Source organism: Sceloporus occidentalis, unplaced genomic scaffold (genome assembly GCF_023333645.1).
Source record: "Sceloporus occidentalis isolate IW3139 unplaced genomic scaffold, rSceOcc1.0.p SCAF_2, whole genome shotgun sequence".
Taxonomy (NCBI): domain Eukaryota; kingdom Metazoa; phylum Chordata; class Lepidosauria; order Squamata; family Phrynosomatidae; genus Sceloporus; species Sceloporus occidentalis.
Genome location: NW_028316982.1, coordinates 135,000,002 through 135,025,435, shown reverse-complemented (window position 1 = coordinate 135,025,435; position 25,434 = coordinate 135,000,002). Strand labels below are relative to the sequence as shown.

At 38.7% G+C, this 25,434-nt stretch overlaps 1 protein-coding gene across 15 annotated transcripts in view; it reads right to left on the bottom strand.

Annotated features, from left to right (window-relative positions):
• PCDH17 (protocadherin 17) overlaps positions 1–25,434 on the bottom strand; it is a 186,320-nt gene that overhangs the window by 121,070 nt on the left and 39,816 nt on the right. The window lies entirely within an intron of this gene.

The window sequence follows — 25,434 nt, the reverse complement described above, 5'->3', positions numbered from 1 at the left end:
TGGTCATGCAATCCCATTAACACACTCTTTTGCACTCTGAAGTAAACAGCCTAGTAAGCACTGTACTGTATGAATAGCTATTCTCAGGTACCTGTTAACAAACTCATAAAATGGCCTCAAACCAGGAGATACTCTCATGCAACAGCAAGCTACCCGCCAGCTATTGAAAAGAAGTTGCCACTCTCTTTTCTCATGTAACTACTTGCCTAAATACCTGACGCACCTGATATCCTTCAGCCAACACATGATCTCATGTTCCCTCCAAAGAAAGATGAACTAGATCAAGTATGGATGGAATGTGGATTGGAGCTAATAAGGCTTTTAAACATAGTGAAAGTTGCTTGAAGCCCCATTGCTTACCTTGAAAACTAGGGATGGAAAGAACACTTAAAAGAATTATTGAGAAATGATCAGAAACACATTTTTCAAGTGTCAAGAAAACCTGACGAGAATACTGGAGTGACAAGAGTCTTTGCAGTACAGGACATATTCTGTGCAAAAGTCATACATAGCTTTTTATATATATATGCTGGAAAAAGCAACTTCTACAGAGAAAACAGTATGTCTGTACACAAAAATATGCACATTTTTCATATACAGAGTAAGTCTTGAACTGCAAGTAGTCTTTGAAAACTATGGAGTTTTCAAGCCACTGACTTTCTCACAAAGGGAAAAAATTGCTAAAATTACTTGTTGCTTTCTTCAAAAGTAAAATTAGTAAAGAATTGCATCTCTACTTCAAGCACATTTGTTTTGTGGATATTGAATTTTGCATTCAAATGACTTCAAATATTTCAGTCTTTTTACAATTAATTTAAATAGGGCAATAACCTGTTCAGTTTTTTATTACTTGTAAGTGGGGATGGATGCTTCCTCCCTCCCCCAAATGACTTTCCTATGATGATAGGGAAGATTTGGAAGATAACCATGTTTGATGTGGCCATAGAGCTCAACATGACAGGAAATTTGGATAAGGCAAAGATCAACACTAATCCAGCCATCCTCTTGGTATAGTAGTTTGGTATGTACTGGGATTTTTAAAAATGTATTTATATCTATTTATACTTCACCTGTTCTTTCAGGAAATTAATCCTTTGCTCAGCCTCCTATGTGTGAGTTACACATTCCTCTTTCATCTGTGACTATGTGAGTTGTTTACTAACTATAACCTTTCTAAATATATCCAAAGGGCAACAGCAGTTGCTTCCATTGTCAATAGCATCACTTCCTTGCACCCTCATATAGTTAAGCACTTCCTATACAAACTACAACATTCCTCCTAAGTCAGAAACAACAATTACAGGCAATTTGTGTTAAAAAAATTAAGGCAACAAGTACAAGAATGATGGATGTGCTTGATTGTGAATCTCTAGCAAACCCTTACTGGCTTTAATAAATGCTTCGAAGCAGTGGCTCTGATACACACAGTTCTGCAAATCAAAGAGTTTGGTGTTTGCTTTTAAGAAGTTGGCTTTCATCTGTTCAATCAGGAAAACAATCAACTGGGCTCAACTTAACCAAAGTTATGTTCCATTTCAGAGGAATGTTATATTGCATATTTTCAGGACCAGTGGATCTTTTTACAAGTACATACTTTAGATTGGGTCATAAGCTAAAACTTTGATTATATAATAACTGAGGCTCAATTTTAACCAAAGTTCCTTAATAACTCTGAATTATTTCTGGGTTAATAATAGCTTTAATTAATTAATTAATTACACAGTTGTCCTACGTCAACTCTAAAAGGAAGGAAACCTGAAAATATTGAAGAAGTCCTTTCCTGCTAAGCACCAGTATTTGCTTTTAATATTTTAAATTTACATTATGCTCACATGTTTAGTTATAGATTTCTAAATAATTCAAAGGCATATCTATTAAGATACAGTGGGCTCTTTGTATACACAAGGGATCCGTTCCACCCACTCACCCCTTGTGTATGGGAAAAACTGTGGGACTTCAAGTACCATTGATTTCAATGGTGGCACACTTCTGCACACTGCCACACACACACCATCCCCCCCTGGGCTTGCTATCTGCATGAGCTCAAGTATGCATATGGCAAGTCCATATTTGGGGTGGGCACACTGCACTCTTGTGTAAATTTAGTTATCGTATATTCTATCTGCCCCGTGAATAGCAAAATATGCAGGACCTCAAGTTCCATTGTTTCCAATGGCACACAACGTGCAAGCAACCATGCTGGCACAGTCACATGCACACACTGCTACTGGGGAGAATGGGGCGGGGCCATTCACAGATGCTCCAGTCCGCTTATGGCAAGTCTGCCTAAGGATAGAGCCAATGGTACTTGTGCATAAGTTGAGAAATATTAGTCCAAAAACTGACCCTAAGAACTTGTTGATGCTAAAAGTGATCTAGAGAGAAGTGAACTCTGGCCTGTTCCTACACACACACACACACTTACACACTGATTCATTTCATGAAAAATATTGTTTTCTCTCTTCAGTGTTTCCTTCCCTTCTCTGTCCAACTGGGAGGAAAGAGGAAAACAGGAATTAGGTTGTTACAGCAGAACAGTCCCTGTTTTCCATGTCCAAGCCAGGTGGGAAGAGAGGGGATGATTCCAGAAAGAAAGTAGAGTGAGGCCCACCAAAGTTGTTGGGATGGTATTCTAAGGAGAGGCACGTGTAGTAGCATTGTCAAGCATGTGCTTAAGTCTCCAGTTGAAATGAATAGTATTTAGAAAGTCTTAATACTGGATGGATTGTAGCCTCCATTTGGTAATATTCCTGTTATAAACTGTGAAATAAGTACAAGATAACTAAACAAGAGAGGGCATTTGCAGCATTTGTGGAAACTGGCCAAAATCTAGAACTGAATCACCCTTGTATTATCTTCTGCTAGAATTCTTTGGGCCAAACAGAGTGAGAGTGAGCTGGTATCTTTCACAGAATTCCAGCCACAGTATATATCCATCACTGATCTTTGCAGCTGACTTGGTGACAAGGCTCCTACTGTGTTCTGCATCACTTCACGCTGTGCCTCTGTGCTCTGCTGCAGCTATGAGCTCTGCAACATTATCTAGAGCTACGGTGCTCAATGTGTGAGGCAGACACAGCATGTTGCAAGATGGGCAGGACAGGCCAGGACAGAACAGGGATTGACCATCCTCTCCAACATTCAGGACACTCTTTGTTCTGAATATTTAATGTGCATGAATAAAATAGCGTACAGTGTTGGAACCAGCAACTCTGAAATGTCTCCTGGCTTCTGCACAGACTTCACCCATTGTGATGTCATTCTGGCCTTCTTGAGATAATATTATTGTGCCAAATGAATGAACTAAGAAAATTATCTGTACTCTATATATTAATAGTGAGTGTATTCCCTGAGTGCTGGTCCATATGTAATTTAACAGTATTATCTATGAACAACAGGAGGCTATCGGCTTGTTTAGGAGAATGCTACAGTTTACAGAAATACTGAAATCAAAATTAGGTGCGGAAAACAAAGGTGCCTCAGTGAGCAAATAGCTGGAATAGAGGCCAGAAAACACTGGCTATCAACTGGGAAGGAATGGAAGATTGAACATTAGGAATCAGGAAGGAATGGGCTGAAGTATCCTGGAAAAGAGCAAATCTGACTGGCTGGAATGCTGAACATGAACAGTTCACACTTCAATATGTTCTTGTAAAATATGGTACTAAAATGGTAGTTGATCACTTAGCAGACAATAATGTATAGCTAGTGTGTACATTATCTTGACATAGAAGCTACATTACCTCTTCTTTCTACTGACTTTTCACCTCCCAGCCTCATTAGGCCTAAACACAGTTAAAAGAGGCAGGTGAATCTTGCCAGTTCTGGTCTGTAGATGGGGACAGGAAAGAGCCATTGACAGCAGTAGGGCAGGGGGTTGTAGGTCCAAAACACACTGCAAAAATAATCCAGTTTGAGACCACTTTAACTGCCCTGGCTCAGTGCTAGGGGATTCTGGGAACTGTAGCTTTGTGAGACATTGAGCCTTCTCAGTCAGAGAGCTCTGGTGCCACAATAAACTACAATTTCCAGGATTCCCTAGTACTGAGCTAGGGCAGTTAAAGTGGTCTCAAACTGGATTATGTCTTTTGGACTGTAGTCAAGCTACAATTGCATTTAAATTTTAGTATATGCAAGATGCATTTAATTTTTAGTATATGCAGAAGTTTAATAAAAATAATTAAAAAAACAGACAGGCTAAGGAGGATGTCATCACATTAATAGGTAGTAATACACTTGCCAAAACAAGTAGGTAATGTAGAATCTTGTCAGTAATGTCTTGATCCACAGAAACACATAGACAGAGTTGATATAGTGTAGCAGTATGAGTGTGGAGTTTGGACCCCTGGAAAGGGGATTCAAATCTGTATTCACCCATGGAAAGGCATAGGGTGACCTTTGGCAAGTTGCATTCTCCCAGCCTTAGAGGCAATGGCAACCCTTATCTGAATAAATCTTTTCCAGAAAACATTGTCAGAGTTGATTTGATTGGAGGTGACTTGAAGGGACACACATTATGCCTTCAAGTCACCTTGAAGGCTTTTCATGGTGACATGTCCCTCCCATACAGACAAGCACATGCCTGGGACATCTCCCAATATGGCACTACAGTGAGCCCGTGCCATATCCGGGGTCCTTATAGGCAGCTTTCAGTATACGCTGAAATGGGCAAATGTCCAGCGCACGCATGCGGCAACCACAAGCCCCATTATATTCAATGGGGCTCATGAATGGCAAACGTGGCCATGGGGCATACATGCGGCCGCACAGCGAGCACAAACCCCATTCCATATAATGGGGCTCAAGCATAAACGTTTTTTGCTTTACACGGAGGGGGAGTCTGGAACGGATACCTGTATAAAGTAAGGGCCCACTGTATATTCAAATAAGGTGCCATAAACTGCCCCTAGAATCCTTACTTTATTTTAAGTAATGATGGCTTTCTCACCATTGGCCTCTGATCCTTACCAAAGAACCCTTCCTATAAAAATGACTGCCAACTGTTCCATCAGCACAGCAGGAGACTGTTTTGTTCAAACACAGCATGACTTCTCCAAATATTTAGTGTGCTTTTCTCACACAGTATTATTCTGTACATCACAAGGCTTCAAAGGCCCAGAGAGAGCACACAACAAGGAAGGGCAAATGCTGGAGCTTTCTGCAACTGATGATGGTCTCTTTTTCTTTTCATTTAATTTATCTGACACCTCACTCTAGAAATCCCTCCCACAAAAGTCCTCCACTTATTTGACAGGTTAGGGACCAGGGCACTGTCAAAAAGCAGAAATAAAGAAAATGTGGAAGCTACAGTGCTCTGGTCTCTAACCTGTCAAATAAGGGGGTATACCTATGTTGAATGTAGGAGGGATAATATTTTAAATGTATCTGTTTTCTTTTTATGCAGCGGAGCATTTTGGCTAGGCACTGGCATGAGCTGAAGAAAACACTTGAATGAAAGTGGGAGGGCACCCACAGGCTTGATGGGCATGTCCAGACCATCCAACTGGATGGCTGAAGAAGACAAAGAATGAAGTGCTTCACCGTCATTGTCACAAAGCAGCAAGAAGCAGAGTCTGAACAGAGGAGCTGGCTGTGTGACATCACCACCATGAGAAAAAGGAAGTGGTGGTGGAGCTGGCAGGGGTTGCAGCAGTAGTGGTGATTTTGGCTTTGCTTGGCTTGCTTCATTCAGCACTTGTTGTAATTGTGGGATTTCCTACTCTGACACTTTCCCTCCCTCTCTACTTTCTCTAAAGCCGTAGATAAAGAAGATTTTCATACCTGCCTCAAATGTCACTCAATCGTCCCTAAAAGGTGGAGGAAGCACACATGTCTGGAATCCAGGCACACTTCCTCAATCATCAGGGAAACACTGCTCCCTCCTTTGTGTCCCTGAATCATTCCTGGGGAGCAAATTTCCTATGAACACAAAATTTGCATTCGTTGGAGGTCCACTCTCCTTGTGACAATTCCCTGACAATGGAGGAAGTGCACTTGGCTACCAGACACACACACTTCCTCCATCTTTTCAGGACAATTGAGCAACATTTGAAGCAGGTATGAAAATCTTCATTGATGGCAAAGGGGGAACAGTTCAAAGTAAAATCTGGAGTGGATTCTTGTGATTCCAGTGTCACTGAGTTTGTCAATAGGCCACTTGCCTACGTTGATCATTTTGGGTTACTGAACTTTTTCTTGTGGCAATTATGCTCTTAAACCACCTCCCACCAGCCTGGTGGGAAGCTTCAAACATACATGGGTACATTTGCATGAGTCAGTAGCATTTCTGAAGCCATCTGCAGATACAATACATGATGACACATGCAAGCTGCTCAAAGATACGACCTGTGAACCTCAAGGTTATTGTGGTAACAGTTTGAATTTAGAGAGATGTTCACCTAGCAAACTACTGAGCTAGAGGCAGAGTAGCCTAATCAGAAATCAAAAGCAGCTGAAGAAACTTCAAAGGTAGAACCTTCTAGGTACACTCTTTATATTGAAAGAGTTGTTACAGTGCGCCCGTGTCTTGCGCGGATGCATTTTACATGGCTTCCAGCTTACTCAGAAGCCACATGGGGAGGGAAACAATGGCATGCGTGCCCGTGGCACACACACGCTGCTCCACCACATGCACAAACCCCATTATTTCCTATGGGGCTCGAGCATAGGCGGATTTTCCCTTATGCGGGGGGATCTGGAACGGATCTCCTGCGTAAGGAGAGGGCCCACTATATTTATAATTTTAGTCTTACTATTTAATGAGCCAAACAAATGTATCAAGGTCTCCTTCCAAAATTTATGGATCATGTTTATTTTCTTTTTTCTCTTTTGGGTTGGGTCTTTCTATCTTCATAAATTGACTTTTGCTTCATGTTAAATTTACAAAATTTTTAGATGAAACAATGAGATGTAGGGAGCAGGGGGGAATATCCTTATGCTTATGAAATGCAATGGGAGAAGAAGCAACCTGAAATAACTGCATATAGACACACTCTTGAGGGAGTAGTCAAGTCATAAACTCAGCTGAATGTGCATGGCTTATGAGCATGCAACCTATGGGCTCTTCTTTCTACATGATATGCTGGTTCCAGTTTAAACTAACTACTTCAGTTTCCCATTACATTAAAACTAGGAAGCTATGGGTTAATGGCAATTTATTTACCATTTAATTTCATACGTTGTTTAGTACAGAGATATTGAATTATTTTTCCAGTGTAATGGGAATCTGTAGCTGAACCAGCAGCAAAGCTGATATGGGGAGGGATGAGCATGTGGGTCCAAAACTCATCCTTGGCTTAGTAAGGGACAAAACAGACGGCCCATTTGCAGTGGCTTCCCAACATCTTGTGGAGTGTTATTTAGATGATGTATGCTTCCAAGCCTGCAGGAAGCCCCTGTGAAGCTGCCCACCTGACCACATAGGGGGCAGCTTTGCAGTGCTCTGTCAGCTCAGTGTTTAAATACCTCATGCCACAGGACCCTCGCATAACCGTGGACATGGCAGAAAAGCCAGTGTTTTGCCAGCTCAAAAAGAAGTGATTTTCTGCCATTTCTTTTTGCACCAGCAAACAGCTGGGTTGGAGGCATGTTGTGTTGTTACCATGGTCCCAACCTGGCATTCAAAGGACTGGTATTAAGCCACCTCTTTAAGGCCATCTGTTCTGGCCCTAAGTATGGTTTATTAAAGAATTCAAAGATATAGCCGTGTTAGTCTGTAGAATCAGTAGACAGAGAGATCTTGTAGCACCTTTGAGAGTAACTGAAAGAAACTGGCAGCATGAGCTTTCGTAGACTTCAGTCTACTTCAGTCTAAGAAAGTTCATGGTACAAGATCTCTCTACATATGGTTTATTAAGTCTTAGAGCTTAATAGAGCCACTGAGCAGCAATAGTTGCACTCTACTAAATCACAAACGTTGTGAAGGCTGCAGACCTGTATTTTAGAACAAAGATTGCATGAGCTACAGAGCCACTGGAGAACGAACAATTTCAAACAGAGCAGACCAATGGAAGAACAGAGCATTTTCTTGTGCTTGCTACTTTCTCTATAACTGTTTCCTTCCAGGCACAAGCTCCTAGTTGGACTCAAATTACAAGAAAATAAATCCAATCTAAACATAATTAAGGTTTTTTCCCCCTTTAAGACCTGTTCAACAATGGAATAGACTGCCTCAGAGGTGGACTCTCTATCCTTGTAAGTCTTTAAACAGAGGTCATTGGGGCATCTTTCAAGCGTGTCTTAGTTGTGTATTCCTGCACTGCAAGGGGTTGGACTGCATGGCCCTTATGGCCCCTTCCAATGCAATGACTCTATCATTCTTAAAGCGGAGACATGAACAATGGCTTTGGATGCAGCTGATCAGTCTGCCACTTGAGTATTGTTGTTCTAACCCAGGATGCTTTTGCCTTTGTCTTCTGGAATGCATATAGTTCTTAAGAGCCCACTTGTGCCTTTAAAACCATATTGACAAGTGCTTCTTAATACTAGCTGATCATCAGCTGTTGTAATCATAGAACAACAATTGTAAAGAAGGTTATGTTCTCATATTAAGCGTGCTGGGAGATTTTGTTCTGGTGTACTTTTTTAAAAAAGAAACTGAGATGCTGTATTATGTATTAGTCACTAAAAAGCACAGACGTTCCATTCAACTAAATTATTATCATTCTTGGAGTAAAAATGGAATTATTTATACAGTCTGTATCAGTCCTTGACTCTTCATTTGGGAGAGCCACTCATCTTGCACCTGATTTATCCAGCAAATGTATTTAGTATTAGTATATTAGTATTGGCATAAACATTTAATATTGGTATAAACATTTACTTGTAACTTTTAAAAAGGAATGGATATTTAGTATTAATATTTTTGAGGAAATGTATGTTATTATGTAGGCAGATTTTAATGAAGTGAATTCTTGGGAAATGTTTTCATTCAAGGCACACAGCAATATGAGCAAGCATTTCTATCCAACAAATTTCAGCAACTATTAAATTTAGGAACAAATTGGCATTTTCTTCTTTTGAAAAAAAATATTTCAAAATGTAGCATAAATTCATTTGGGGTGAGGAGATTTTTTTTTAGAAAAACAAACACATTTTCTTCTATTTTCCAGTATAAAGAAAAACACTAAATATTTACAATGTAATTACCTATTTATTTGAATTCTGTAAATGAAGCGAAAAACCTTCCCATATGGAGTAAACCTTTCAGGGTCTTATTCCACTGTATAGATCTCTGGCCGGTCCCTTCAGTAACACTTCAATGGTATGCTAATCTCTGGCTATTTTGGGGCCAAATCATTTTAGAACCATGCACATACATTACTTGTTTGAACTTGCCTTAACTACTGCATGCCAAACAAGTGACCTACTGAGAACCATTGTGTTGGAAGAATTATTACAGTGCTGTAAGCAGTGTTACCCACCAATGGCACCACTTTTCCATGGAGGTTGGATTGCATGCTTCTGCAGAGCAAGGGGCTATGCTGACAGCAGCAGTGTTGCTTCTGAAGAGCCAATCTAGATGTGACAAACAGCTACTGAACAGCAGCAGTAGTGGAGAGTGACACTGGCAGAGGATCTTTCGAAGGCAATGGTACTGGCACCATAGCTAACGCTTGTTTGTTCTGTGCAGATTGAGGCATTGTAACATCTTTTTATTATGAAAATCCTTTGAAAATGTTTTATCATGAAAATCCTACAGCGGCACAATCCAAAATGAAGCAAGAGATGGGACTTCCAGGGTGGAAGACACTTAACAAGCTACTGGGTTACAGCAGAGGAAAACTATGAGTAGTGCTGTGTCTTCTGGAATGCCACAATTGGACTCAAATCGAAAAGATGTTCAGATGCTGATGTGCTCAGAGGTGAAAGGAAAGCCCAAAGATACACAACACATATTATAAGAAAATTGAATGTGAGAAATATGAATTAGGGAAGCTAGACATAGTAACACAAGAAATGGAATATATAAACATTGCAGTACTTGGGGTATGGAACGTAAAATGAACAGGAATGAGATATTTTAGAATCAATTAATTATGCAGTTTTACTCAGGAAATGAAAGCTTAAGAAGAAGTGGGGTGGCATTAATAGAAAGGAGAGATGCAGCAAAAGCAGTCAAAGGATAAATGCAAAGTCTGACTGAATCATAACAATAAGACTTTTGGGAAAACGCAATAGAGCCATAATCCAAGTTTATGCTGCAACTACAGAGGCAAATGGGGAAAAAATGAAAGATTATGTGCTGGAGTCCAGGAGAAAATTGATCACAAACTAAAAGAGGCCTTCTGGTTAATTGTAGACAAATGTAATGCAAATGTAGGAAACAGAGTAGAATAAAAGACTGAAGGAAAATTTATCCTAAGATCAAGAAAAGAAACAGGAAAGTGGCTGAGTGAATTTTATGAATCCAACAGTTTGATAATTACAAACACATTATTTTAACAACCCAAGAAGTGGCTAAATATACGGACATCACCTAATGACCAATACAGAAATCAAACTACATAAATGGAAGCAGAAGAAGAAGCTCCATTCACTCTTCAAAAACAAGACCAAAAACAGATTTTGGCACAGACCATGAACTGCTAATATCAAAAATTAGAGAAAAGCTAAAGAAGAACACTGAACCAACTATTATGCCAAAATACAACCTGAAGAACATTTAAAGATAATGTGAAAAAAAAGATTTGCATTATTAATCCTAACTGACTGGGAGCCAATAGACCTTCAGACTGAAGCCAAGGACATTGTTAAGGAGGAATTTTAAAATACATAGTTTACACTCCCCAACCCACAGTAAAAGAAGTCTTAATGTTTGATAGAGTCATCTCTTCAAGAAGCTAAGGACAGATGAAAAACAAAAATAAAACATGACAGAAAGGGAGTCAGAACCCTGAATGCAACTCTTCAATGACTTATGTGCAGTGACAGAGAATTACTATAAAAATAAATGTAGAGAAATAGAAGATGACAACAAGAAAGGAAGAACAAGAGACCTCTTCTACAAGATCAACAAAATCAAAGGGAAATTTAAACTAAGAGTGGGCATGCTCTATTGCATGATCAAATAGAAATAAAAAATATGATTAAAAGTATACACAGAAGAACTATATAACAGAGAGGAATGGATAACAGATTCATTTGCTAAGGTAAAAGGCAGTAGCATAAGAGGAAGACTGAATAATGGATCGATACACTCAATCAGGGAAGCTAAGGCCCTGAGTTCAAGATCTGAGCAGGATAACAGGATTGTTTGGAGGTTACTCATTTGGAATACCAGAAATCAAAGTCAACTTGATGGCAGTTAACAGCATCAATATTCTGTTACATCTGTGGCAATCCTTTCTCAAATACATGTCACTCGTTATTCACTTAACAAATGATAAAATGCTTGTGTGAAATACACTTGTGTTACTTTCCATAATCTCTTTCTGTAGACAGATCCAGTTCTAGCAGCCATTATTAATTAGGAGGAAGGGGAAGGGGAATTACTATTACTGCCAATATGCGACAAGTGAACTGTTTTGCTAAGTATTTTTTATCTATGTATAAAAATCTTTAGTGCAATTCTTGAGGTTGTGAAAGTCAAAACTGCTGTACTTCCTAATTCAATCAAATCAATACCTTCCACCATTTAATTAACTATTCAGAGCCTTAATGTCTTATTTGACTCCCCAGTTAGCATCAAAACACAACCAAGTAGAATCAACCATCCCCTTTTTGTCAACTGTCAAATAACTGGATATGTATTACTATTCTAGTCTCTTGTTAGTTTTCCTTCCCATAACTAGAACTGATGTTAGGATTTCCCACTCAGAACTTTATCGCACTGTGTTCCTTCCACGCGTTCTGAGAACGGAGCGGAAGGAGTAGGGATGAGTGCGGAACGAGTGGGGGACGGATTTTACCGCACGCATCCGTCCCTCATTCGTTCCGTTCCCCCTCTCTTCCGTTCTTAATCCGTTCCAGAGGGTGAAATTTTTGAGAACTGTTCTGAACAGTTCTCAAAAAGCGTCCCCTCTGGAACGGAAGGGGCAGGGAAGAGAGGGGGAACGGAACGAGTGAGGGACGGGTGTGTGCGGTAAAATCCGTCCCCCACTCATTTCCGTTTCCTGCTGGGCCGGGCCGAGAACCCGGTGCGATAAACTTCTCAGTGTCAGGACAGTCTTCTTATTGGCATAAGGGTTAAAGATCTGTCTATGTATCTACACTCCTGGTGTTCATTTACTTCCTAGAAAACATTTGCTATGACTCTAAATAGAGTTTTCCTGCCTTCTTTTTGGAGTCATACTGATTTTATCATATGCTCACCATTAGTCAAATCATAAAGAAAGAAAGGGATTACTGTTTACCTTGTTGTCTCTCCTCTTTCTCTTTCTCTCTGTCTCCTTTTAAGATCATGTATGTCATTTAAATATGGATGTTCACTTTTTAACCTGCCTCAAATGGTCAAAATATTATCTGACATTAGAAAAAGGTGAGGGAAGCTGAATAAATTATTATGTTAAGATTGATTGATTGATTGATTGATTGATTGATTGGCTTTCTACCCTACTTTTCTTCTGGGATGGGATACAAGGTGGATACCTAATGTTAAATGTTTACTGTAACTCCCATAGGAATAACGTTAATATATGAATTAACCTAAACAGCCATACCAAAGTGTTTTTACATAATACTAGAAACTGGTTGTATGAAGAGGTAGTTGGTGGAGGCAATGCAACAAAGCTACAGTACACCTTCCTCCCTATCCTCCTTGGAGGAGAAAAATGGGCCCATGTATTTCTGATTCTCAGACCACACATGTGTGTGCGCGCGCATGTACACACACACCAACCACATCCACCCAGAGCTGATTTGAGAAGGGAACAGATAAATTAAGGACCATGGTCCCTTTCCCCTATTCAAACCCTTCAAACCAAACTGTGTTAGAAGTAAGACATCTTCAGGAAGACTTCACGTCTCAAGAAAGTCCCAGGTTTAAGGCAGGGAAAAGTGTAATCTTATCACATTTTTCTCCCAGTGGATGATTGTCAGGTTTTAATTCAGCCTATATTTAACCAAATGATGAAAGGTTTTAATCTGAAATCTACAGTACAGTTTTATGCATATCTGCTTGGAACTGTATTCCACTATGTTCAACAGTTAATTAAATTGTTGAATTTCTTGCAGCTCAACAGTGAGGCCTTTTTTTTAATAGTGCATAGAACTGCCCTCCCCAAAAATAGTTGAGTACCTAGCTTCAGCTAAGCAAATACAATTACCAGTCCAATACAAATAGAAGAAGAAAAGTCAGCTATGTAGCAGGGGTTGAAGTCCAAGAAACATGTATCTTTCTTGCTACACAAGCCACTGTCAAATAGTATATTCATTGCTGGGTATTAACACATCTGGGACACAAATCCTTTGTATTCCTCCACTAAAATGTTTATCATTTTGCAGTTCCAGTTTACTATACAAATTTTATAAATGATACAAAGTGCATGATCCATCCTCCCTTCCTGGACCCTTGAATTAATTGTGTACCACATTAAAGACTACAATTTTCTGTGGTATTAACTGTGACATGATTTAAATGTTAGAAGTTTCTTTTGTTCCCTATAGTTTTGTGCCTCCTGATCTACCTGATTTTGCTTGCTTACTTGCTTAACATTTTTGCTCTCCTTTTTGTATGAAAAGGCTCCAAAAAGGACTTTCAGATCAGTCTGAAACCCAATATGTTACAATAGAGGAGAAAGAGATGTGGAAGGATGAGAAAAACAAGCAAGTCCTGGGATCATTTCTTCTCAAAGTTCTTTGCCCTAGTTTTATGTAAAGCCTAATTTTATTTTACTTTTATTGTTTGTGGATATTGTGTGTGTAAAAACATTTTAATATTGTAAATTTTTGATACTGTACAAAAGCCAAAGTATTTTTTTTTTGGGGGGGGGGAGTCCTTTAAACTTGCTCTTACCTCTTCACATCTCTTGGGACAAAGTGAACAACACCTTTGTAGTATTCAATGTTCACAGAAGCTCCTTTTCATTGTTAAACTAACATTATTTTTGGTCATATTGTATATTCTTTTCTTTGCTACTTCAGATCCTGGAAACTTGTAAATGAAAATTATGATTTTTCATGTAATTACAGTAGGTGCCTACTTCTTCTTACACATTGAAATTTGAAAGGAAAATTCATAAAGTATATATGTGTGTGTGTGTGTGTGTGTGTGTATAAACACACACACATATATATATATATATGAAAGACAGATATTTGGTAAAGTAAGCACTACATACCGATTATACATAACATGCCCTGAATCCATACTTCCTCCCTCTTTAGAATCCAAAGGCTGAGAACTACATTCCTACGAAACATGCTGGGAGAATTTTCATCTTCAAACTGCGCCCAGAATGAATTGTCTTATTAGTGAAAGATTTATTCTAAAATCTAACAAAGATTTAAACATTAATCAGATTTATGAATATGAGGCTGCTGGAATATTCATAGTTTTTCCTCTAGAATTACAAGAACAAGTATCACATTTTCAAAATGTATGATTCAGTGCTGGCCTTAGTGCAGGTAGGTGTTCGTACCTGAAATTGTAATAAAGCAAAATGTCTTTGCTGACTTTAACTGCTTTTTAATTAAACATTACTAGGAAAAATGAAATGGAACATCTCTACCCTTTATCAGGCTGCCACTTAATATCTCATTCAAGCATATTCCAGATCTCCCCCCAGAAACTTTAATTCCAAGTACTTTCCCTTCACCGCCACAGTAATTTCACATTAAGGCAATAGCTCTGCAAGACAAGAGAAATGCAACCTGCCAAATCCAGTTTGAAAGAACAGACAATGGCTGAGGTTTCCTTATAAACTGTGCATTTTGGCTCAGAGCAAGAATAGGGTGTTTTTTTTCTTTCCCCAAGGGAAAAAGCCAGTATAATAAACAGAGCATTGAGTGTGTACAGAAGAAGAAAAGTACTTTCTATTTTATAAAATGGAACAACTGTACATCTGAATGTTTGACTTTCAGTTCCGGTGTAGTGATGTGTGTGTGAGAGAGAGAGAAAGAGAAAATAATATTTCTGAGCACATGCAGAAAGCTATTATTCAACAACTGGGTTTTTTCCTACTTAAATACTTTTGGTATTAAGTAAAAAAACAAAACAAAAATTGCTGTTGTTGTGTACCTTCAAGTCATTTCTGAGGTATGGTTCCCTAAGGTGGACCTATCACTGGGTTTTCTTGGTAATATTTTTTCAAAGGGGTTTGCCTTTGTTTTTGCCTTCCTCTCAGGCTGAGAGAGTGTGACTTCTCCAAGGCCACCCAATGCGTTTCCATGGCTGAGCAGGGATTTGAACCCTGGGCTCCATAGACATAGTCCAAGGCTCAAACCACTACATCATATCAAACATTAAAATTTTATTTGGGTACTAAATCTTCATGTTAGAATGGCCACTTATGTTTAGTTACTAATAGCATTTCTAGCTAACTCATACTATAGCCTTTTCAATATAGGCACCTCAACCATTCAGTTCTCTCCCAAGTGACACTTTCCTAGATCCTCTCTCTGATATAATTCTGGAATCAGGAAGAATGTTCCCAAGCCTTCTCTTTTTTCAGTCTGCCATGTGATTTCATCTTAGTTTTATATATCTTGATGCTTGTATGTATCTTTGTTTGTTGAGTATTAACAGTGCTGCATTACTTCACCAAGGAATTAGCACCCTGATATTTTACCATAAGGAAAAAAAAACCCCACCAAGAATGATACAAGGCAAATTGCACAGAATTTGCAGGCATAGTTACTGAATGCATGGGGAGTGGGGTTATGGTTACTCTCCACATCACTTTCTTTGCACAGATTTAATACAACTTCTAAACAAGTGTCTATACATGAAAAATCTGTATGTATATACAGTAGACTTCAGAAGTGATACTGAGCTTACATGTGGCTGCTACATGTGTTCAAGCAGCCATACCTGTGATAGCTGCATGGTCCTTCAGTTCAGTTCTTTTAAGTTTAAAGCATTCAAGATGCAGTCCACGGGGGAATTTGTATTCTTCTCTAAATTCAGTTGTTATACAAGAAGGTTGAAACAAATTCTTTTCTTATCTTGGAAAGTGCACCTGCTTTACCTAGCTTAAAATACACAAAGAACTTCCTGAGAGTAGTTCTGGAGGAGCTATGGCTTTTATTTTAAACCAAGCAGCCTTCAGTCCTCCCTAAAATCTCAGTCCGAAAACTGAAAAGGAAAAAAAAGAAGAAGCTCTGATTGATTAAGTGAGGAGAAGATGGATCTTGTGCTTTCTCAATGGGGCTTCTTAAGATAAACTACTCTTCTGAGAAGGTAGATGAGGCTCCCATAAGAAGTGCCAACTATCACAGTATATAAATATTTCTAGTCAGGAGAGAGTACAATAGCTTTTCCTTCAGCCATCACCCAGCAGAGTCAATAAATAAACTTAATGAAATTCATGGCACATTATTATGTTACTCAGTATGGCTGCTATTCATTTAAAAAAGAGAGAGAAAACTGAAGATTTTTGAAATAATTCACAACATGTCAAATGCTTGCAAGTGGCGCAGCTGAGATGGATGTTTTTAAAAGGCTCTGTGAAGACTATGTGACAATGCTCAGCTTCACTTACATCAAAGTTAAGATGGGAGTATGGGAAAACATAACCAAATCTATTTTGCTCTAACCCACCTGCATTTTCTGTATTCACATCATTCACCACAGATATACATTATTCACTGAAGCAATACTGCCAATAATAACCACATTAGGGGGAAAAAACAAACAAAACTTTAGAACATGCTTCCCTGTCAATTAGGCTCAAGATAGATTTTGTCACTCTGGTTTCCTTATGTCAGTTTAATATATTGGATCATATTAAGATTACTGGGCTTGTCAATAAGGTAGTTCAGAATCCTATTAATGGAGCTAGTTTGTCAATATAATTGGCTCTCCATTTATTGAACTATCCGCTTTTAGGGGGGGAGCTGTGAGATGTGATTAAAAGGTTACAGTAAGTGCATATATTCTGACAGTACACAAATGTTGCAAGAACTTGATTTCATGGACTGAGAGAACAGCTTCTTAATCAGTTCTTTGCCCATTACATGAATGTCAAATAAGAGTACATCTGAACAGATAGGGCATAAAATCATGGCTGATTATGTTGCCTGCTATCCCAAAGACTCTACATAATTTTACAAGATATTCTGCTTATGTATCACAGGCAGAAGAATGTGTGCATGTATGACTTAGCACAAACATACATGAATAAAGAACAGTGATGTACTTTGCTGCTCTTGCATGTAAGACATGTGCTAATAAAATACAAACAGAATCGGAATAACGAAATTTAAAGGAATTGATACCCAACAGTCTCCATAACCTCAATATATATTCTGTTCTATTATCCTGTTCTATCTATTACTATTTTATTATTCTGTTTATTCTACATTGTGCAATGACTAGCACTCTCATTAGAACAGGAACTCAGAAATATGATCTTAGTGTAAGAGATCCAGGAAAGGTAGTGTATAATACATTAAGCGACATTATGAAGTTCAGTAACTGTTTTGTTTAATAGGTGCCCTAATGAAGTTGAACATTAGGTACTTGTAACTAAGTTGGCAGAATATGCAAACAATTATTAAATTTCTCCCCCTTCCCCCAGACATAGTGTGTGCTGGCTCAAACAAGGCAAAGGATTAAATACCATAATTGCATTTTTAAAAGTGCTGGATAGTGCGGTAATTGAACAAACCTCAAAGGTCTAGCTAATATTTAGATTTGAAATAGCATAGTCCAACAATACAATGAGAGGTCTATGCATTATATTAATAGTACAGAGGCCAGAACCCAAGTTCTACGGTCTTCTTATATCAGGATAACATGCAAAACATGTGACCAAGTCAAATACAACCCTCTCGCTGTCTTCTTGAGATTGCCAAACCATCTCTTGTGATTGACAAATACTTGGTGGTCTACATGATACATGGGCTGCATCCATTTTAGAACAAACACCTGTGGTTACAAGGGAAACCATAAAATTCCCAATCTCTCGTTCTCTCATAATCTGAGAAAAAAAGCAACAATGTTGTGTGTGAGAAAGAATCAGAAATTAAGAAGGGAGGGTCATAAATCTTCTCTCACCCATATTTATGTCCTGCATGATATAACTCTTTGCTGTTGTTGTTGTGTGCCTTCAAGTCATTTCTGACAAATGGCGATCCTAAGGTGATTCTTAGAATGGAGGATAAGATGGAGATCCTATCATGGAGTTTTCCTGGCAAGTTTCTTCAGAGGAGGTTTGCCATTGCCATCTTCTGAGGCTGAAAGAATGTTACTTGCCCAAAGTCACCCAGTGGGTTTAAATGGTCAAGGATTCAAAGCCTGGTCTCCAGAATCATATTCTAAGGCTCAAACCATTACGTTATCATATTATTCTTAAGGGCTTCCCCCTTATTTGGGGTCCAAAACTAGAGGGACAGAGATCCTGTGAAGGAAAACTGGTAGACATGAAGCATCTCTTCTTTCCATCTGCCAACTATCCAAGAGCCCAAGCATCCTTTTTCCCCAAGCCTGAACAAACTTGTTATAAAGGTCTCCTTCCCACACTATCATCATATGTTATCCCTAAAAATTGAAAGAATATTGAAAAATAGCCCCCAAAGTGTTCAAAAAATGTGTTTATTCAGTGTCAGTAAACCCTGACAAGATGAATCTTGGGCAAATCAGAACTTATTTTACACAAAATTTGAATTTTTGACACAGGAAACAGCACGTTCTGCAAAAAGAAAAACAAATCTATACACTAAATTCTTTTTTCCTCCACACAACGTAAGATTTGGGAACTTATTCTGAACAAATTTGTCACATTTTCCCCCAAAAGGAAAACAGTATTTCCTATACTTAATATCTGGTCTTCTGCACAAAATAAACATGTGAATTTCACACAGAATAAGTCTTTAAGAAATGGCATATTTTTAAAATATTTTCTCAGTCAGGAGGAAAATTGTGAAAATTACTTGTTGCTTTTTTTCTGAGATCAAAATTAGATAAGAATTAAAGTCATTCACATCTTATTCAGCCATGATTTTTTTACATTCTTAAATCACTGCTGTATATGCTGCATATCTAACAAATACACAAAATTCAGTTCTTAAACATTATTTGTCTGATCTTTTTCACTGAAAAAGAGTCAGTTAACCCACAAAATCTGTTTCTCTTCCATGTTCGTGCTCAGTAGGCAAGACGGATGGATGTTTTAATCATTCTTGCCCCAATGTAGAGTATCTAGAGTTCTTGATGTGCTAGTTGGCTGAAACCTTTACCAGCACCTGTCATACTCCCTGTCTGCATGAGACAAATAAACTGGCCTCTCTCCATCCTTCTAGTGATGAGACTGGACAACACATGGCCTAAACCCTGGCATGAACAGACTAGATGATGCCCAGAAAGTTCAACACTAAATCTGGGACATACTCATGTCTAAATGTATTTAAATAACTCCTTGTTTGCGCCAGATTTTCCTGGAAAATCCAGAACCATCCATTCTGATGCTGGCTGGCTGATGACATGGGTTTCCCACTGTGCCACCCACTGAAGCCACTACTGGTGTGTGTCACTTGCTCTGAGGTCAGAATGAGGCACCCAACCATGTAATCAAAGCTGGGCACCTCATTCTGACCTCAGATGAAAGCAACTCACCATAGTGGTGTCTGTACCAGGTGGGCAGAGTGGGATACCTATGTAAACTGATGTCTGTGTGAACTGTGATGCCTAATGTCAGAATGGAAGACCACAGGTAAACAGGTGGAGGTCAAGGCAGGTTCAGGACCAGGGTGCTCTGGTATGCCCACAGAGTATCCCATCCAGTGCAGACAGAACCATAGTCATAGTACAAAAGATATGTAGACCTATGCACACTTCTGAATGCAACTATTTCTTCTAAATCCCATTTAATGAAACAGGTTGAGTAGTTGAGATTCTTTTTCCAAAAGTAGACGATTTCAGATGCACCATTTCACAAGGAAAATTCTCAAAAATATCTATGGGGTTTTTATGAAGCAGATATTTGAAGTGTCATTCATTTCCAAAGGTTATAATCTGTTTAGATTAAAGAGAATATACAAGACATTGTATGTATTACTTTATATTTGTGCTCTAATATGCAAAGGACTAAAGTCAGAATCCTATTGGTATTCCCAAGAAGAATAGACCACTTAATAATTTTAAAAAAAACTTAGGAAAATCTCAGCGATTCAATGGGTCTGCTTTAATTGAGTCTACCAAAGAATTCAACCCAAGAGTCCAATACTGATCCAAAAACTGTGAGGGTAGGTGATTAGACACAGACTTAGAGCCTGCAAATCCTACCAGAATAACACTTGCTACAACTTCCTTATGTTGTTCATTTTGTCTTACCCCCAGATATCACTTCTTCCTCCCTATGCACAAGTACCTCTAGGACTTGTAGTACAGTTGGCGCTTCTTATACATGGATTTTTTTATACACAAATTCAAGCATCCACGGTTCAATTTCAAATATCAAACCTTGATTTTCCATTTTTTATGAGGGACACCAGTTTGTTATGTCATTATATTTAATGGGACTTGAGCATCCACAGATTTTGTTATCCATGGGGGATCTTGGAACCAAACCTCAGCGTACAACAACGGTCCACTGTACTTGATAGGATGGATCACCTCATTCTGACCTCAGATCAAAGGGCGGAAATAAATTCCCTCTGACTCTAAGGAGTTTATCACATGGGGTTTGTAGAACGGGACAGGAGTGGGACAAAAGGGAGTGGGAAGGGAATGGAACAGGTAAAGAACGCATATTACCACATAGGAAAACACCGCCAATGCCACCAAAAGTCCCCAATCCGTTCCCCATCCATCCCACAGCAGCTGATTTTCAAGAATGATTCTAAACAATTCTTGAAAATCAGCTGTCATGGGACGGATGGGGAATGGATTGGGGACTTCTGGATGCATCGGTGGTATTCTCCCGTGAGATACTATGAGTTCTTTCCCTGTTCTGTTCCCTTCCCGCCCCCTTTCGTTCCTTTCCGGTCCCACAATCCCTGTGCAATATACTTCTACAAGACCTGTGCAATATACTCGATTGTCTTACACAGACCAATTTAAGTGGCTATCCTCAGGAATCACCTAGTTTTATCTTCATTTTTACCCCACACTGTGACATTTTACCCCACACAGTAACATGGGGTACGTGTGGGCCAAATTCTTGTTTTTCTGGCTTTCTCATATTTTTGACCAGTGTTCAGCTTGCACATGTATGTAAGACACAGACTTTGTGCCAGAACTCTCATTTTAGCATTCCTAAAAAGGTTTACTACTGAATTTTATCCTAAGTATAATTTTCAGATAACTTTTTGAAAATGTTGGACAGAAGATTCATGCACTTCTGAGGGAGGAATACAAGAGTTAAGAAAGTCTAACAGTATTTCTATGCTGCTTCTCATTTGTACAGATCTCAAAGTGGGTTGCAACAAAACAATAAAAGAGAAGAGTAAACTCCAAAGTGGTATAACACAGGAGACTTCAAACAGATCAGGGCTGGTGGAAAGAACAGGTAAAAATATTTGTTTTTCAACAAAGCTTAAAACTGAGCAAGGTTTAGGCCTGACAAACAGAAACCACTCCATGGATTGAGCAACAATGCAGAGAAATTCTATGCCTGAGTCTCCACCAAGCCAATAGCTATAGGCTGTGTTTGGAACAACACTGCCTTCTTTGGCGCTGGTAATGGCCTGGGATGTACAGCAGTTGTGAGTGTGGTTGATAATAGTATTAGAGAGACACAGCTTGTATATATTTACACCTACCATTTAATTTCCTGTCTTCCTCTCTCTCTATATACACACACACACACACACACACACACACACACACACACCAGTCAGCAATGTTGTAAATACTCAAAGAGCAAAGCTCCCACTATGATGAATTATATAGAAGAATGAAAAAGCTTTTTTCACCCCTGCATAACTTACTGTCCCTTACAGTATTTCCTGTTTTCCCCACCTATCCCTATTTGCATCCATTTCTTCTTACAATATAATAGATACAAGAAGCCCACATAGCCATGTATTAGTGGGTCATTTTAGTAATAGTGGATGTAAAACAAAGGAACTAATTAAAGCAATGGCAAGCTTTAGGGAATGTTTCAGAAAATGTTTGAAAACTTATATTTAAAGCATCCTCTGAAATGTAAAACATAGCCATTATCTAGGATTTGCTCTGTCCTTTTAATATCCGACTCTGCTCTCGCTGTTGCTTTTTCATCACTTCTATATCATTTTCATGGATCTTTTCTTTGTGGTTTAACACTCATGTTGCTCCCTGGGGGTGCACCATTCACACTTTATTCTCAGGGAAATATAGTTGAGGTTATTCTATACTCTTTCTGCTGTTTCCGCTGAAACAACAGAAAGGTCACAAAGAGACAGAGAAGGGCAGAGGCAAATACAGATTTCTTTAAAAGTTTCCCCCATCCACTCTCTCTCTCTCTCTTTCTTACACACACACACACGCACGACCAGATAAATAAAAGCTGGAAAAAATTGCAATGTCTGTTCAGAAGTATTAGTGAAATTAATTGAATAACATTACAGAGATGCTCATTTCTAAGAATTAACTCTTATAGCGTATAACTTTGCATTTATATCAGGGTGAGAATAATTCAACTCTCCAGATGCAGTTGGACTGCAGCTTCAGCAGACCTGGCCAACATAGCCTGTGCTGGAGGATATGGAAACTTTTAAATTCAACCATATAGGCTCCATACCTGATTTATACTGAGACTTAGGGCCAAATCCAATTGCTAGTTCCAACTAGAGTACTTACTTAATGAATAAGACTCACAACTTCATATCAGCTCAAAGGATCCAGTCTAGTTGAAATAAACAGCAGGACTTAGACCTTAGAATAGCAATCCAGTATGGTACATCAATATTATTATGTCCATATTATATACAGTGGGCAATTGCTTACAGAAAATGGCTTTCCTACAGTCACTTAGTGAATTAAGGGCAGCAGCAAAATTCAACCTAGGATCTAATTCATAGCTAAGTCATTATCCTTTTGCTACACTGTAATAGTTACCTAACATGTATTTCTTTTTTTCCTTATTGCAGCTTCTAGCAGCAGTAGAGCCAAACAAGTAATTTGCTGTAGCGTTCTTCTCTGATGCAAGAAATCGTTGCTGGAGGAGGGGGCAGGCAGGTGTGTGTCACAGAGAGAGGGTGGAAGGCTTTGTAGCAGCTGTCATAGCCAACAGCTGCTATAGCTTCACATGGAAGCTTATTTATGGAGTGCGTACAAACCAGTTCAGGGAGGGGGGGAATGTTTCCTCAGGGAAAGTCCTTCTACAATACATCTCCATGCCAACTTTGGATATTTCTTTCATTCAAGTGCATCACTCTTGGCTTACTCCTATACAAATAGCACAATACATTGTAAATCCAACCATCTTTATTTCTGTATTTCCTTACTTATCTCCCCCAAGATGGATAACACAAAAGAGACATGGTTCAAGACATCTAAAGTTAGGCACAACTTAATTCATTGTTTTGTAATGCATTTTTAAGTTGTTCCACTAATAATATTTTAGCTGTGAATTTCAAAGCTGCTTGATTTCAGTAATGCCTACCAGTAATATCTTGTCCTGGAGCCCAGTGTCAGAGATCAGTCCATTTGAACAATCCCTACTAGTTGGAACTGAATCTCCCTAGAAGCCAAGATGACTAAACTGAAACCTTTGTACTTTGGACATATCAGATGATTCAAAGATGACTAAGAGCAGAGTTGGATATTAAAAGGACAGAGCATTAACTGAAAACTCTATTCCTCTTGAGATCTGACCAGCATGAGTCTTAGCATGTTCAAGAAGTAAGGCAAGTTTTTTTTCCTCCCAAGGCAGTGTTAGACACCAGAGGATTAGTGTAAGATAGTAATGGAGAAAGGACATCTCAATTTCTAATGTTCTAAAATCCCTTACATTTCATCCTGTCCCAGAACAGATTATGATTACTGCCCAAACAAGCTGATAATGCTTCTCTTGAATTTATAAAGTGTTACCTATAAAACCACCTTGAATCCCATTTTAGAAGAAAGGTGTAATATAAATTCATTAATACATAAATCAATAAAATTACACTATAAAAAGACCAAATAAACTACTGTGTAAAGCAGGGGTAGGCAACCTTTTTGAGCCGGGGGCCGGGTTGCTGTCCCTCAGACAACTGGGGGGCCGAAGCCAAAAAATAAATAATTAAATAATTTTTAAAAAAAAAAAATTAAATAAATAAATCGGGACAAATGTAGGACAAAATTTTCAAATGGTGGACACTTTTTTTAAAAAAAAGTGGAGGACACGCGAAAAAATTTGCTGATTTTTTAAAAAATGTTAATATAAATGCATGTTTCTGAGGCTTCTATAGACAATTGCCCCTGTGTGCGAGAGGCCAAAGGCCCCGGCGGCAATCGGCGGCAGGACCGGGCTGGGGCCGGTTCCAAGGCCTCGCCAGGCCGCATCCGGCCCACGGGCCGCAGGTTGCCTACCCCTGGTGTAAAGTATGCTACAGAGTCAATTCAAACCCAAACTGTGATCTATGGAGAGCTGAAATTATGCTTCTCAGGGTCCATTGGCCCAGCGAGAAGGTTTTGCTGGCCTCTCATTGGAGAGACCAAAATCTATTTGGCCCCACAAAATGAATATTTTTTTCTGGTACTAACTCATTAATTATATGATAAGAACAATTTGGGTTACAAAAAAAAGTAAACCAAAGAATCTGTTCCTACACACACACACACAAAAAAAAAATAGATTTCTTTCAAAAAAAGGTATATTAAAGAGGATGGAGGAAAGAAAATAAATAAAAGAAAGGCTATATCAAATTCCACCATACTTCTTAAATAACAGAAACAAGAAACTATCAACAGTAATTAGAATAAGAGTTTAATGATTAAGAATGTTATGATTTTTTGTACATCCCTTTGGTACCCTAAATTTATTATCTAAATTTCAAAGGGGGAGAGGTAAGAGAGGAAACAGGTTTGGGCTGGAAAGAAGAAGAAGAAAAGCAATTTCTGGGCTTACTTACACATATGCTGTTTTGTCTGTTTAGCAGACCTAATGACTAAACTATAAGAAATAGCCAAACTGTCATAAAGGGAATAAGGCAAACAGTGCAAGGACCCAAAGGTGGGAGGCAAAAACACTTGCACAGACAGCAACTAAATGGAACACATGGTCTTCACTGTCTCTATGCTAATGCACAGAGCATGGGAAATAAGCAAGATGAACTTGAACTCCTAGCACAACAAACCAAATATGATATAATAAGCATCACTGAAACCTGGTGGGATGAGTCTCATAAGTGGAATGTAGGAATAGA